The sequence below is a fragment of the Venturia canescens genome, chromosome 1 (genome assembly GCF_019457755.1).
Source record: "Venturia canescens isolate UGA chromosome 1, ASM1945775v1, whole genome shotgun sequence".
NCBI lineage: Eukaryota > Metazoa > Arthropoda > Insecta > Hymenoptera > Ichneumonidae > Venturia > Venturia canescens.
This window is the reverse complement of record NC_057421.1, coordinates 18,971,534-18,984,605: the sequence shown is the minus strand read 5'-3', so window position 1 is coordinate 18,984,605 and position 13,072 is coordinate 18,971,534.

Below are 13,072 nucleotides of genomic sequence, written 5' to 3'. Positions count from 1 at the left end.
ACATCGCTTCGTCTCCGATTGAACAAGCTTTATCTTCGATCCATTCGGTCCCTTCCCCTTCGCCGTGCTCTTAGCGTCGACTTAAAATCATCCGACCAGCATGCCCGTCAAGCATGGCAAGTACGTAGAATCAGCAGTGGAGAATTCTCGTCAAGAAATTTCATTAATGTCAAACTAAATTCTGGCCTTTCAGCCTCGATCTATTTTTCATTTTCGAATTCTCAAGACCCACATTCCCCACTGACTGTAATAGAATCTTCGTTTATAACAATGTCAAGATTTTCCCCATGGAGTTTCTACGTCCCATAATCTTTCATAGAATAACCTCGCAGTATTTCAGCTCCAAACCCGAAAGATGCAATCTAATTTCCTATTGAAAGTTCATCAAAATAAAGTAGGCGTGGATTTCCATGAAGTAGAGGTTATCCAACCATATTTTTTCCCATAGATCGTCGTACGGTTGATGTTGTGGTAAGAGAAACGGAGAGAGGCGATGGCCTAAATTCGAGAGGGGTAACGACCCCGAAAAAGGGAATCCACGAAGGAGCGTGCGGGCGCTCTGTATATTGCGTTTCTGCGGCACTCACATGTATGTGTACATTCGTATATATAAATATATGCCTACACTCATGGATTTATTCGGGCGTTTGAGTGTGCGAGCCTCCTGCGAACCCCTTCGGCATCCCGTTTGTTCCTGTGCTCTACTGTTCTTCTTTTTTTCTATTTTTTATTATTATTCTTTTTCTTTTTTGTCTTCGATCTCTCAGCAAATGGCGGTGCTGTCTTTTGAATTTCGCGCATACGATGATCCGGCGGTGGAAACTGGGTCGTTTTACCTGCGTTGGCAAACACGACCACTTGGAATAGTTTTTCTGCTCCAAAATGAGCGAGCAGTAGGTGAGCGGGAACGAATACCAAGTACGTCGTGCACATACTTAGATTAGAGGAAACACCATCGAATGATTTACTCATTCACCTACAACCTCTTGCCCTCCACAAATATAGAGAAATTAAGCACGAAGATTTATCAAAATCGGAGCATGTACTGATCATTTTACAAGCAACATGGTGCACATAATCCGCTGTGAAACATGAGAACGCGGTGACGTGTTGCACACGTAGATTTATGAGGCTTCAGGCCGTGGTCACTCACTTTCGCTAAAGTTAATCGAATGTCGAAGGCCCTAAGAATTTAATGCAAAGATTTATAAAAACGAATGCAGTAATGTGTCAATTAAAAAGTTCAGAGCTACGTACTTGGAAAAACAAAATTTTTTATGAGGCTTCAAGTGTCAAGTTGAATCAAAGTTGATGAAAATACACTGCTGGTCAAACATTTTTTCTCTTTTATTTGGTAACACATTTCTTCATTTCGTGCAGATAATGCAGGCGATCGGTGCCCGAGCAACGATACCAAGCGTTACTGATTTTGGAGTTTTACTTTCTTCGAACAAGAATTTTTCGAAAGCGCCGGAGTCGGACGGGTGATTTGGGGGGTTTGAGAGTTCGCTATTTATAGGCAGTACTTCAAGCTCTGAAAGCTCTTACAATGATTTTTCTTTTACACAGAATCTACGAAGAAAACTCGTGTCTTACGTATGCGTGGGAATCGTTTTCGTTTTTTTTTTCTAGTGAAAAAACATTCATTGAGAGAGCTCAGATCAAGCGATAGTCGTTTTTATCGTGTATGTAAACTGCATTTATTAGGAATTTGAAAGTGAGAAAATTTAGAGTTTTGATAGCTGACAGTTTTCAGAAATAATTTCCACAGCAGAAGAAGGATCGTTCAACAGGAAAATCGTAGATCTGCCGATGGAAGTTGAGAAACGCTGGCTACAGTGTAAGGGGTTGTATGAATTCATGTGCCATCAGCAATAGAAATCTCAGTTATATACCTTCTATGCTCGCGTACACTTAGATATATGTATATAAATCCTGAAAAGAAAAGGAGATCTCTGTTCGCCTCGTCAGTCATCCGCTATGTAAAGCTCGGCCATTCAACCCTTTCTTATTCTTCTGCTTCTTGCTTCTTTACCGCCTAAGCAACCCTACGCTATACATATATATTTTCAGCGCTTTTGGTTTCTGCGAGCAGCCTCCTGAGACGATTGGATCAGCTCATCAAACTATAATTCATTTCTACGAATTCATTGACCTCGTGTTGGATTCACTATACGAGACTAAATTAAGTAACTCCGCATCCGTAAACAATTTGTTCGAAATTCTGGAATTCGAGTTACCAATTAATTTGACCCTTTTACATCGTTTTTTCTAATTGTTAAAGACGATCGATCAGTTCTTCGATCGTGTCGGTAAAATAATCTCGTTGAGATTCACAAAAGCTTGAGGGTCTTTGATAAAAGAAGAGAAATTTTATTCTCCACTGTGTGTCTCGACAGGAATTATTAAGTTTTTCGGATATTGGTTATTAGGGCGAACTACATCCTAGAAATTCAGCAGGAACAGCCAAATGTTGAGAGATTTAATTCGAGAATTTCATCTGACGGAGAGACGAGGCGATTCAAGTATTCGTGCTTCGCGAACAGAGTTTGATTTTTCGTCATCAACGCCATTGGAGACTACGCTCAGGAATTTTTAGGCGAGCGCAAAAACTTTTCTGGTCCAGAGAAAAAGGCTTCATCGATGCCAAATGTTTTGAATCGTGGAAAACTAAACTGTAAACATTCAAGAGTTGTCAATAGTTTCAATCTTGTGTAGATAAAACTTCTAAAAAACACTTTTTGCTTTTTTTCTGATGGTTCTCACCAACAACCATCGTATTTCCTGGTGGAAAAAAATTCCCGCGTGGAGATTGGCATTTTTGCTGACTCAACGATACACGCACCGAATATAAAGGATGAATTCTCATCGGGGGAAAATCGGAGTATATTTACGAAGCCAACGAAGGTTCAAGGGTAGGAACGTATATGTATAAAGTTTCCCGACGCCACCAGAGTATTACAGTTGGCCCGGGTCTAAACAACGAACAGCGAACCCCAAAAATGATCCTCGCTTCTAGGAATCCAATGGCGTAGGATCGCTTTCCTAGGAGAGGGCTGCGAGAGAGCTCATTCAATTGTATCCTTCCATCTAGAAAAAAGAGGAAAAAAATTATTGGATCCCTCAATATCAGAAGACGATTTTCATCATTTCCAAATTATTAAATATTCTTGAGAGTGGCCTTGAAATTTTCAATAAAAATGAACGGCGAACGGATGACATTTCCGAAAATGAATCAAGCATTGTCAAAAGACTCATTCACGTGGGAATGCAGTTTAAAATGAATTTAGTAAGTTTTTCCACAAATTTAGTAAGTTTTCCACAAGTTCACATAGTTTAACGATAGTTTAAAAAGTTTACCGGGACAAAATGGAGGTGTTTTCGATTCACCGCACCAAGCCTCGTTTCTAATTCTACCATGAAAATTTCGATCCGACACTTCCTTAGTTTCTGTATATGCTTTCCATGTCTCAGAATGATGAAGATGAGCAAAGAATTGCCTTGTTTATCGATTATCTGTAGAACGAGTGTCAAGACTGTCGTGCGTAACCGCTCGTTCTTTTCCTAAGCATAAAGCCGAAGGAAAATTCATTCAAAATAATTTCGATTCTCTTAGCGACTATGGCCCATAATGGATTGGAGAAGCTGACGGTAAAGTTGGGAGAAATGGTTGTCAAGGCCGGAAGTTCTGGCCATTTCGGTGGACCGCACGTGCTCGAGCTCCGAGGACCGAAATATTGGGTGACACGAAAATTTGAACGAGCGACGAGGGGACGAAGAGGGGGATGTGAAAACTGGGAAGGACAGAAAGCGCCAAAAATCTATGGACCCAACGGATCCTCGCGAAAAAAGCGAGAGAAATAAGCGCGTGGGGATTTCGAGGGGAAAAACAAAAGACAAAGAAAAAAACTGAGGCAACGGCGAGCAAGGTACGCAGGGAACTTGAGGGGAAGAATGTAGAATTTTCCCGATGCGTAAAAAAAAGAACGTATATATATATGCACACGTTTGTGAGCGTGTGTACATCCCTTAGTCACGTTTCTTGCGGAGGGTGGCTGAAATGATTCGCGCGCTTTCCGGCGCACCCTCTTCCCGAGCGTGTAATTGGTCACCACAGTGGCAGCCATCTTTCAAATGGGCGTGCCTCAGAGTCGTTAATACAGGGGTGAGTCACCCCTGTTCGCTAAGCACTATGTACCGAAAAGCCGGCTCCCTGCCACCGGCTCTTTTACTTCGTGTGGCTCCGATGTACATAAGAGTGTACATAGGTGCTCAGGGTGCGTGTACCCGCTTACATGTTCGCCCGTATATATAAACACCTCCGTGTCGACTCCCTTCCTCGTTTTATCTCTCTCGCACAGAATCCACTTATTTCTTTCACTCCCATGCTTATATCTCACAGCAGCTATTGTATTATTGTGCAGAATAGTTTGGAAAAAAACGTCACGAACTGCTGGCCGATGTACTTTTACATTTTGAGGATTAAACCGTACAAGATAATTCGCATTATTCGTGAATTTGTGAAATTCTGTACATACTCGATCGAGTTTTCCATGACGCCACTGTATCGTGCCTTTACGATCCGTATATTTTCAATTTTCTCACTTAATCCTAGCGCTTCGAGAAAATTTGTGGAATTTCGAGGAGCTCGAAGGCGATGATTTTTCACTGAACGAGATGCGATTGGATCATTTTTAAATCTCTGCGTGGGGAGTAATCAGATTGGGTATTTTCATAAGTTATCCATTGATTGGGTAACATGGAGTAAATTTTTCATTAAATGAATTTGGAAAAATTGAATGGCACCCACGGTACGGAGGGTGGGTGGATTTTATTGAAAACCTGAATCTTCGGGGGCTTAATGCAATCGAGGAATTTTCTAATGATTCAAAGGATGGAAAAGCTTTTTCGTTTATCGATCAAATGACTTTAATGCAGTTTCCTTTCACTCCATAGTTTGAAGTCCACTCGAAACTTCTGAGAACAACTCGTGCTCGGAACATCACGAGCCATTCGAAACTTTGAAAATTCCAAATTCCAAAATTTCGAGGACGAGTTAACGTTGTGAGTTTCATATCGTAATTTTGCTGTCCCAAAAAATTCCATGATTCGGTTATCCAAGGATAAATAAAAGAGAAAAATCGGGAACGCATCAGCAGTACAAATCGAAATAGACTGAAAGCAGAAATCCACATAATCTTCAACGGTGAAAGAAGTCATGCATTTGGCAGCTGTCGCTCTTTCGAGCAAGCGAGGCTCAATTTTCCAGAGCAGATGTCGAAACGCCAAAGGAAAATGAACGCGGCTAAATATAGCACATTTTGAGATTCACTCGAAGCCAGGTACTCGAAATGAAATGCAGTATATGGCCATGTATAGGAGGGCAGACAGCCTATTTCTACAAAGAGCATCTGAGCAGAATAAAAACATTCGATGCACTTGATCGAATTGAACCTGGAAAGCAAAACATTGTATTTAAAGTATAAGAAAAAAAAGAATTTTTTGCCGAGAATTCAAGTTCGTGTGACTCATTCAATCACCGCTCTCAGGATAGTTTATTTTTTGTACATATGTCGTTGCCCTTTACAAGTGAAGCATGAAAAATGATCAAGAGAATTATCGATAAATTTCTAATACTCTGAGAATTACGCACTTCCCCGCTCCGAGCTCGCCCAACGCGATTGGTCTCCGATTTCCTTCTTCTATGAGGGTTTCCTCCGTTTTATCGAACGAATACGACACAAGGACATTGAGCTCTGAGTTCTCTGAACGGCGCAGCGTTCAGTAAAAAAGCCGCTGTGCACCTGAAACGAATCTCTTAACGGAAACGTGCTGAAACTCTTAAGCTCCGCGGAAGCAGAAGACTGAAGCTTATGCTATTACTTACCGTATTAAATTTTGATCGGCTTACATTTAAGCAGAAACATTACTAAAAAGGGAATGAAGCAAACAGAAGAAAAAATATGATCGCAGATGGTTTTTTTTTGGAATGTTCTGCTGTCATGATTACTGAAATCAAATGAATTTTCAATATTTTGTCTTTAAGAGTATCGATCAGTCACCTAACCTCACTTGGAATTTTCGGAATCGAAATTCTTCGACACAGTTTGACCGATTAAAAAAAAGGCTCGGGGTCAGCCCACGCAGGACGATGGCGAAAATGGACTGACATTTTTATTATTTCGATAGGGCGAACGGTGTGGAAAAATATCACTTTCAAAATTCGCAGCTTTCTCTCTCGCACTCACGGTTGCGATATTTAAAAACTGAGCAAGGTTAAGCTGCGTCGTTGTGTGGAGGATATTTAAAAAAAGGAAAAATAAGGAGAAGCAATGCTACGAAATAATCATCAGAATTTCTCACTGTGTATGCTTTTTTCGTCGATGATGTTTTTATTGATAAATCATTTTGGCTTTTTTAATAAAATATAAAAATTTTCATTACGGTTTAGATACAACGTTAGAATCAGAAGCAAATTTATGTTCTTGATTCAATACGATAGCAAACCAAAATAGCACTTTTCCAATGAAAGTGGGAATTTAAACAAGATTCTCAAATATTTCACTGGCAGAAGACAATTCGTCCTTTTCATTCGCACTTATCGTTTACAAAATCAAGTACGATGGCGGACTGCGAATTCGAGAAAATATTGGCACGAAAGAACAATCGTAAAACACATTTTCCGACACGAAAAAATGCAATCTCAATATTTTTCGACAACTCTGTAGTTGGAGGCAAAATAATCAAAGCGTAAAATTCTGCGTAAAAATGTCGTCCACAGACAAGAAATAAAGTGGAATGCACACGTATTCATGAAATGGAAGAGTGATGAAGGAAGGGGCCATCGAGAAAGGAAGGGAAAAAAAGGAAGAGCGCGAGCTATTCGGTTGGGGTAAAGTGCATTACCCCCCACTTTCAAGCGCTTCAATGAGATTCGCTTGCATTATACACGAATGCACATAAAATACACGTATGAAACGATGAGCTTCTCATCCCCACTCATGCTTTCCTCAGATCCGCCTCACCAATCGAGTTACGAGTTTCGACCTTGGAGCGATGCATTAAACGCACGGTGCATTCATGGCTGATATTAAAAATCGCATGGCTGCCGAAAATCGGAAACACCGTTAGCACGAACCTTCGACAAACTTTATCAGCGTTTCTAATTTTAGGCCGAATTCCCAAAACAGAAACTGCAATTTTCATTTTCATTTCTATGCAATATTCGTTTTTTAACATGATAATAAAGGAAAAGAAATTGCTGCAATTATTGATCTTAACGAAACCGATTTCAGGAGGGAAACAATCTCGCTTAAGATTTCATTTCAACAATGATTTGGCACATCTCTATTTTCTTTTGTTTAGCTTTTTGAGTCAGTGTCTCTCTAAATTGGGTGTTTATTCTCTATATACGAATTCAACAGCATTCATTTTTTGTATCGATCGATAAAAAAAGGAAACAATAATTAAAAATCTTTATTCAACGGGGACACCCCGTGTGGCTGCCGCATTTTTTGGGGTTTTTTCGTGATTTTTTTTTGTGAGAAGGAAAAAAAAACAGATATTTAAAATTGGAAGGGATTATTTATTGGTATTTCAATTCTATCATAGAATTTTTGAACTCTAATATCTCGGGTAGATTCGGCGTAAAACTACTCCATAGGAACCCATATATTTCTCCATAGTTTCCACGATTCTGTGGGATTGGTTAATCTGAGATCAAAAAACCAAAGAGCATTTTTATTTGTGAAGCAGTGGTTATATCGTCTGAACTAAAATCATAAAAGAATTCTTAAAATTGAAGGATTTTCGCCCTTTGAAACACAAAATTTCAATTTTCAAAAATGTTTAAATAAACCCTTAAAATTCCAAAAGCCTATGTTTTTTTTTTCAAAAAACTGCTAAAATTTTTTAAAGCAAAATCGAACTTTGTGAAGTTGAGTATCAGTCTGAAAGGTCTTGTAAAATTGAATGATACAATTCCCAGTTTTTGGATTAAAAAATAACTGAAACCAACGGATTTTGAACTAAGTTTAAAAAAAAATGGAAAAAATATGAATTCTAATTAATTCACTTTCGAAAAAACTACCACACGACATTAATAATTCTTTAAAAGCAAAAATCGGATAAAAACTATAAGAAAAATTCATTTTTCATGTGGAATTTCCGGTACATTTATTGTGAAATATTCCTTCGTAGTCATCTCAGAAGATTCGTCATTGATGAAAGGAGGGCAGAGTCTAGCAAGCTTTGCGATACGAAAGATGCACACGCACCGTGTCCATGCATTCACTCCCGCACACAATTTCAAAGGGGGAATCATCGTATAAGCGTATCAACGGTGCATTTTTCCGACTGAGGGGAATTGCTGATAGGACAGCGTTACAACAGCAGAGGGGCGAATTGTTCGTTCAACTAACCAATCAGACCGATTGGGAAGGAACGTCGTTACGAAACCGATTTTGTTTCTGAGCTCTTGCGCATGTAGTAACGCAGTTTTATTTTTATTTACAAAATTCGCACATTTTACCCACACCATCCCACGAATTCAGTCGATAAATTATATTATCGATCCATAACATTTGTAAAAGGATCGCATCGATAAAAATTGCGGTTTTCCATCACATTTTTCAAAAAATATTTTCACTTTATTACCGAAGCATGTCACGAGTGAACGTTAAAATTTTTGGTTTTTTTTTTTAATCAAATTTATCTGATATTCGAGGTGCGTTATGCCTACTTTGGAAAAAATCGGATGCAAACTGCTCGTACGTTTGACTACAATTTCTGATTTCGTCGCTCATGTTTGAATCCACGAATGTTTCAGTCAATGTTTATCTTAGAATTTGAGATGTCTTTTGCTTCCAAATTTCCTCGTATATTTGCGTTCTTTTCTCTATTCGGATATAAATTTTTACGGCCAATGTGTTTTTCAATGACAAGAATTCCGCGGGTCGATTGTACGAGATTCCGGTGTTTTTCGTTCATTGATTTTTTTAATAGGTTTATGAACCCGTGGAGGAAGTTAACGACTACTTCCCAACGATCCGACTCGATTTTTGCAACTAATTATTATCTAACGAAATTACTTGCACCGAAAAATGAATAATACCGTTCGAATAAATTTTTCAAGCACGAATGGCCGATGAACGATTTTTTTGCGAGTACGGAAGAGTTGCGAAGTCGCCATTGTTACGCGCTTGATATGCGTTTTCGGGACAAGGAAGGGGCGAGAATGCGTGTGTGCGTTTCCCAGTGAGCTGCTGCCCCTCTTCGCTTGCACCCTAAAGCGCATGCACATGAATACAGACACCGAACATGCATTGTAGAGGTGAATTTTTAATGGCAACAGTACCACATGCAGGAAAATGGAGAACCATTGAAATACAAAAACGACTAATTTGAAGCGTGCGTAAAACTCTTCAAAAATATTATTCCGAGCGATAAAATAATGCGAAGAGATTTCAATAATATTTGAGAACCGGTAACTGCAAAAGATAATCATTTTTCAATGTTATATTGATCATCAAAAAATACCGTTGATAATGGGAATGAAAAACGGAAAATAGAAACACGATTCGATAAAGTTTTGTGCATTCGAAATATTTCCGCTGCTTTTTCCTATTTTTTTTTTTTTTTTTCAATAGTAACAAAGTTAATGAAAAGTTAATTTTTTCAAAATTGTGACCACCCGGGAATGCTTTGATTTCTTAATCACGTTTGTCAATGTGTTCGTTTTAAGGGTGTCGAGACGAAATACTGGATGCAACAATTCAAAAAGTGAATGCTGTGAAACCATTTGGGACGGTCGACTGACGTCCGAATCGTTCTGCTGGAACGTTCGACACTCCAATTGCATACCGGAATTTCCCAGCTCCACCCTATTTCCCGAAACTTTTGGGTATTAGGGCCCCGAAGTAGTATGCAAAGTCGTAAAGAAAATTCCGTGTCCAACGGTGTTTGAACGCTGCGAACGGAATTTTTCGCAGATTTACCTACGGCAAGTGCAAAGTCAATACTCGAATTCCTTATTGTAATTTCGCATGTTCTTGGGAACGCTTTTCCACAATTTTAGTTTATGTCCGTTCAGCTTTTCCCAATATAATGCTGTGAAACTTTCGAAACTACCTGAAAACCAAGAGCCTTCGAAAGAATCTTTGTCAATATTTATGAAACGACCTGATTTTCGTCGCATTTTCGCTACCAAACCTTTCAAGATGCTCACGATTGGGACAGAGTCATTGCTTCACTCACACACTGATAAAAAAAAAGATTGATTCAACAGAAATTCATGCTATTCGAAAAGTTTTCTCCAAAATCGTACAAATAAATAGAAGAAATTTCTCAAAATCAATGTTTAGCTCAAAGTTCTCTGAATGAATGAACCCTCTACATTGGATACTGAGTCTGCTAAAAAAAGATCTTAAGCAGCGCTGTCTCCATTCAGGAAAAATAAGCCCAAAAATTTCTGAGAATAAGAGTGATCAATTTCCCTCGATATTTGTTAATTAAGGAAGTTGAGGCTGTATAGTCATTTTTTTACCCAAAAGTTATGATCTGTACCTTTCAAAAGTTAGGCCAGTTTACAGTCTGGCAATGTTAATCTCAGCAAATCTCCTAATAAATCTGAAAAAAATTGACATTATTCGGCAAGCCTTGCTCATGTTGCTCAAAAAATTTCATATTTTTAGCATCATTTTTAACGGAGATATCACTGAATGTTTCTTGACTTCCATAAGATTACATGTTATTTGGCCCAAATTGTTATTGATTTTTCTTAGTAACGATGCTCCTAAACTGTCTGAAAATTTAACTGATTCTTTTTACACTAGATTATAAGATACAATCGGTTTAAAGCGATTATATCATTTTCATTCTAATGCCTCAACTTCCTTAAACAGATTATTTCCTACAGACTGTCATAACGAAAGATAAACGAAGAATGAACATCTCTATCCATGTTCATAAAAAAATGGGTTCATAGTTGCAATCAGACGTCCAAACCTCAAAAGATACGAAGCAGATACCATCAACCGAAAAGGGCGTAGGAAAAAAAACTGAATGAAACACTTTTTTCTACGTGCAATAAAATGTTTGTAAAACCATTAAAGACGAAAAATATGGTAATAAGCAATGTTATTCGTTGATTTATCTACGGTGCACCTTTACAATGGTACCGATACGGAAGTCTCTCGGCTAAAAATAACGGAATTATAATGAACGTAAACTGCTATTATCTTCAACATCTGCAGAGCATTACCCTCTAAAGTTGTTCCTTTATTGAATCAAATGAGTTTTTTTTTCGTCGAAATTCAACGGTCTTTACTCACTCTCAGGGGTTGTTTCAAATCTCTCGTCCCGCAGAAGTAACGTTTGTGTCATCCTTGCGTAATTGCCGCTGTGATGTAAGCAGCGAAAAGAATCGAAGAGCATAAGAAGGGATCGTCCCCGCTCGTATTCGCAATAAAATCGTAATAAAACGTTAAAAGATTCCAAGCCGGAACAAGCATTTGTATTTTTTTTTACAGCATGAATACACCGCTTCATATGGGCCCAAAGAGTAATGATCCCGAATGTCACTTAATTCACAAAAAAAAACCGGCAATTCCGGATGGAAGAATTGGTAAAAAGGTCAAAATAATGAAGCTTTTTCTATTCGCTTTTTTCTCAATGTTCCCGTTGATGAATTCAAGTGTTTACGACGATTTCTTTGCTGCAAGAAATTATCGTAGTTCGCCTCGAATACTCCATGTCCGATCCTGACACATTTGCTAGTTTCTGAAAGGTGTTTCGGAAAGGTAGCCTTGGTTACCTGCGTGCCGAGGAAAGAGTGTTCGGGATGCTTGCTAGGATAGATCCTTGTATAATCCGTGAGAGGGCCAGCGGTAGGTATACGTATCAGGTAAAAATATACAGGCAGAGGTGTATATATTTTCTGTGTGGCTCCTCAAAAGCCTGCGTTCAGCTTCCCAGCCCCTGAATTTTGTCATCCTCGGATTCTCCGTGAGATCCGTTCCTTTTGTACATCACAACGTTCGTTCCCTTTTTTTTCCTCTCATTTTGTTCAGTCTTCTTTCCTGACGATTTTACAGTGGACATAATGGGGGATTCCGTGATCCTTTGGATGCGCTCGTTATCCTCGCATTCGTAACGCTTGCAGCTGCCTCCGCGCGAGGAAACGACGAATAATAAAAATAAGAAATAACATTTTTTTCATATACCTATATTCAGCCATGTAGCCATACCCTCGCGACGTGAAAGATTGAATATAGAAAATGAAAGTGGGAAAAGGAAGTGATACAACGACTGAGAAAACAGCAGGAGGAACATTTGCAAAAATGGATAAATTACCAGGAACATGTTCACGTAATTTTTTTTAAAAGTATTTTAATCGTTTCCCAGTAATATTTAGAATTCGGTAACGACAAACTTGCTTCTTCCGTTCTTTGAACGTTTTTTTTCAATCTTTTGATATGCTTTTTTTACATTGAGAAAACTGTCACTGTTTATAAATACTTTGAATGACGATGGAGGGGTCGAAGAGGAAGGGATTTGTTTTCGATAGTATTCAAACAGTAAATTTGGAGTTTCTAAATCGCTAGATTTTTCACTCTCATTCGGAGCATGTTCTTTTTATCAATCGAAAAGTTCGTTATTCATCACGCTTCGTACGCGTACGCACGAAAGTGACAGGGGTGACTTAATATATATTTTTCCAAGACCTCGCGGCCTGGCAGCAGCTAGGCCAGAGAGACCTAGAACTCGTACAAACACACGCACACAAATACACTCTCTCACACATGCAAACAAATGTACGAGCATGTACACACGTGGAAAAAATAGCTAAGGGGCTAGAGAAATGGATTGGGGAAGCAGAGGGCCGAGAATGAACGAGGGCGTTAGTACACGAGCGAGCCAGCTGCACTACTGTCATACACAACGAGCCTCAAACCGATATTCCTTTGTTTTTTGATCGAAAATACCACTCGAAACCTATCATCGGGCTACGATTTCAGAAAATGATAACGTTTAAGGATGCTTTGATATATAAATGTAAAACATGATCTGAAAT